The following is a 4441-nucleotide window of genomic DNA, read 5'->3' on the forward strand; positions in this document are numbered from 1 at the left end:
ATTATGCATAGCACGTACCACCATCGCCACATCACACATGCGTTCCAATGGATGCATAGCCCTACAGCCCCCACAATACATCTAACAAATGTGCCCACTACCATGGACCTTAACATTCTATATGGACATGTTCTCCATGTCAAATCCTACTGAGCTAGAGGTACACACTTATGGGTTGCTTATGAGGTGCACACTTATGGGTTGCTTATGCTACTTATAGGTCTTGTAAATCCCTTTTGCCATCTGTTTTAAACTTGTGTAAGCAATCCTTGCAAACTAATCAATGTAAGGACTAAATTGAATGGTGCTATTTTAAAAACCTACCTTAATATTCTTAGCATACGCATTGAAGAAACGACAAACCTAGGTTAAGTTAAAGACACCCAAAAGGAATTTCAATTTTATTTCTCATAGAAAAGTTGCATATGAAAATACTAATAGGTTATAAAACTACATTCCATTATGTGAATAGAAGCTTTTTTAAACCAAAATGATCCTAAAAATGTCCATATTAACTCGTGTAAATATCTATTTTCTCTTAGAATATCATACTTGAGGATGAAGCAAGATACCCAATGCATGTGAAAACATATTGATTATTAGGAAGTGGAATGTAGAAAGGCATACAAATGTATTCATAAGACTTAAGGGAAAACTTATTTCATGAGTGTATCATAGTATTCAAGGGAGACAAAGGCCCCAAAGTGTGCATTAATGCAAAGTGCAAGCCTTCTTGAGGTAAATAAAAACCGGCCAAGAGTTTAGCATATAGAGTGAGTGAGACTTGAGAGCACCACTAGAAAACAACATGAAGATCTATAGTGAAAGGAACAAGAGACTCTCCTAAAGTCTCCTTATTTGCTAGTTGCTAAAGAGGCATTGTCTCTCTCTCTCTCTCTCTCTCTCTCTCTCTCTCACACACACACACACACACACTCTCCTGCACGCATGTGTGAGTGCGGGCATATGGGTGCGTGAGTGTGGATGCATGCACGGCCACAAGAACTGCGGAGAGAGGGGTATTGTATGGTAAGCGAGTAATGTTGGGTTTGCATGTAGACGTGTGGTGCGTGCCTTATGATCAGCGATCTCCAGCCATATGGCCTGTCTGCATGCGGACCTTCGTGCCACCTCTTACAGACGGCGGACACTCGTCAGCTACGTTCTTGCATCACGCTGTTCGTCTTCCGAGAAAACCAGACTAGTGCTGTTTCATTGTAGTGTGCGCCTTGCAACTCAGCACTTTTAGGCTTAGCCTGGTCGTTGTATCCGGTGTAAGAAGCTCAGAGTGTAGCTGTATTCTCATTATTAAGAAGGAAAATGGGTGATCGGGCTCGAGAGACTCGGGATCAGGCTCATGGAACCATGCAGAAAATTCAAGAGCGCAGCCCAACTTCTAGTCAGATCCTTGGTCTGATCACGTTGCTTACTATTGGAGGTATCTTTTTGTTTCTGGGAGGCTTGACCGTTGCCGGTACCATCATTACCCTGCTTCTTCTGACTCCGGTATTCCTCCTCTTCAGTCCTATACTGGTCCCTGCCGGCTTTGTGCTCTTCTTGTGTATAGGGGGGGTGCTTGCTGCAGGAACAGCTGGAGTGGCCACTGTCTCATTCATTTCCTGGATCTACAACTACTTCAAGGGTCGTCAACCCCCTGGAGCTGAACAGGTAGATTACGCAAAGATGAAAATTCAAGAAACCGCTGAGCAGGTGAAGCACAAGGCTCGTGATATCGGTGGACAGATGCAGGCAAAAGCGCAGGAGTCCGGTTGAGACGATGTGTTCTGATTGTAGAGAACAAGTGCAGCACCAGATTTCACGATGAACCATATGGAAAGTCGAATTAATACGCTTGGGATCGTTAGTTCATTTACTGGTTTACGTAGCATGCCCGAATCTGGGGCTTCAGTTTCTTGTTTGCCGGTAGCAGCTTCTACGTGAGTAGACAGCTTGTCAAACCGATTCCTCATAACGATTTCAGGTTTTGTCTTATTTTCTAAGCTTATTGTAACAAATGAAATTGTGTTTTCCTTAGGGTGCTGTATGGTCTTAACGATTATATTTTTGTCGACATCACCTGAACTTCGCCCATTGAGCCACGCGATTCATTTGTCGAAGCATTAAACTAGGCCTGTTTGTATCTGTACTATTCAAGGATGGATTGTGGACTCCTATTAAGTTTTAAGTTTTACATTCTTGTACGTGTCAAATACGATCGTATCAATAGTATGAGAAGGAATGTAAAAGGTGGCGAGGGTCTTTCATGAGGCGATGTTGTATAAGTACCTAGTATGTTTATGACCACCTCAACTAGAGAGCGTCTTGTATCGAGTAATTGTAAAAGCCTCCAGCATATGCTTTATTTCTTATGCTTTTAGTGACCCGATATAATGTGGTTATGTAGGAATAATGTTAATTTATGCGCCCTTCAAAGGATATGCTTTTTTTTTTTTCAAATTTAAATTCTTGGAGCATTTGTGCATCTTAAAATGAAGCTCGTCAATGATTCTTGAAATTGCACTTTCTTAGGAGTGCTAATGCAGGAAATTCGGCGCTACATTTGTCGTTTAGAGCATGTTCTGAATTTTCCTAATGCATTTGGTATTGATACATTGTCCTTTAGTAATGCATTTAGTATTAACACATTGTCCTTTAGTAATGCATTTAGTATTTGATACATTGTCCTTTAGACTATATTTCAAATTGTCCTTTAGATTTCTTAATGCAAGCATAGAAATTCCACGTTACATTTGTCGTTTAGAGCATTTGCTTTTGGTACTAATAGTGCTTCAGTAATGCATTTGGTACTTATACATTGTCCTTCAAACTTTGCTTCAAATCTTCCTTTAGACTATGTTCCTTTAGATAGATTATGTTTCAAAATTCCTAATGCATTTATTTCTCTTTTAGACTATTTTTTAAATTCCTAATGCATTTGTTATTGATACATTGTCCTTTAGACTACATTCAAAATTTTATTTTATAATGCTTTTATTGACAACTTTGGATTTTTTCACGTTGAAGTTACATGCCAAAAATGTTATTAGCATCCGAGGGTTTATGATAATTCAAACAAAATTGCATGATGCCTTTCATTGAAAATATTTAATTGAAAAATGGTTTAATTAAAATCCATTTTTCAATACTTGGAACACAGGCCCTCTAGCCTCTACATATTGTTGTAGGTAGGTAATCTTGCATGATACCTTTCATTGAAAATGTTTAATTAAAAACCATTTTTAAGTACTTGGAGCACGTGCCCTCTGGCATGTGTATATTGTTGTAGTTAGGTAGTCTTCATATATAGCCAACAAAGAGGGTTGTCTTGACCTACTCGACCTACGCTCCATTTATTTGAAACATGCAAAAGAGCCCATATGGACCATCACACCATATTTCAATGGTGAGAGCTTGTTTGATTGTTCCCTTTAGCTCCAATACAATGGAGGGCCCTTCAGGCAATACATTGATTTGCAATTGATTTGCACTTGAAAGTAGAAGTATAGGGAAGGGAGTAGGCACAAGGAAGACTAGTGGTGCAATTAGTGAATCTAATTCAAGAGAGGTGTAGAAAAGGATAAACTATTTTTAGTCAAATCTCCTCCATTTGATTCATGCTCTTTTTCAAGTAGCACGATTGCATTAGGTTCAATGGTTCCACATAGATCTAAATCCTAGCAACATCTTGCTTGATTTTACTTCAAATGGTGCATGTCATTTTGCAATCATTGATTGGGGCATGGCACAAGATATTGTAGAAGATCCCAGAAATCAATTGAGTAGTCGTTTAAGTATTATATCATGACTCGTTATAATCCATAATATTAAAATTAATTGAGTAATCATTTAAGTATTATATCATAATTTTAAATAATTGTGAATTTTTTTAAAATGATTTCAATGATATTTAAGTTTATATTCATCTATGACAAGATTGAATTTATTAGCTTTTTTTTAAAAGCCAGGTCTAAGAGAGAGAGGGAGAGAGAGAGAGAGGCTAAGTCCTTGGGTTCTCGGCATGCAACCATTATGTTGGGAGCTTGCACCTATAGAGGCTTGTCACTCCATCATATGAGTCCTATATTTTAAAGTATCACTATCAAAATAAGAGTTCCAAGCCGTAGATCCATTACTCAAAATCTTCCTTGAGTCGGAAAAAAGGACAAGTGTAGTCATAGACTCCTCCGAATATTGCTACAAGGAGAAGCCAAATGGGCGGCAAGATTCAAGTGTGTAGGAAGAGAATTAGAGGAGGATGAAAGGGTCATATGTGTGAGGCGTGTGCTTGATCCATGAGTTGGGAACTTTTCACGAGTTTGTTTTTAGGTTTGGCAGAGTATAGTGGCTCAAAGAGCTTCAAACACATAATATTATAATCTGTAATCCTAATATTCAGCCATGTCTAATCTCTAGGGTCATACCATTTATTTGGAAGAACTAT

General features: G+C 38.5%; 1 pseudogene; it reads left to right on the forward strand.

Annotated features, from left to right (window-relative positions):
- The first annotated feature begins 1320 nt into the window (after window positions 1–1320).
- LOC147889781 (oleosin G pseudogene) lies at window positions 1321–1773 on the forward strand (annotated as a pseudogene).
- The last annotated feature ends 2668 nt before the right edge of the window (window positions 1774–4441 follow it).

This window comes from Dipteris shenzhenensis, chromosome 20 (genome assembly GCF_047967505.1).
Source record: "Dipteris shenzhenensis isolate YYH24624 ecotype China chromosome 20, Dip_SZ_1.0, whole genome shotgun sequence".
Taxonomy (NCBI): domain Eukaryota; kingdom Viridiplantae; phylum Streptophyta; class Polypodiopsida; order Gleicheniales; family Dipteridaceae; genus Dipteris; species Dipteris shenzhenensis.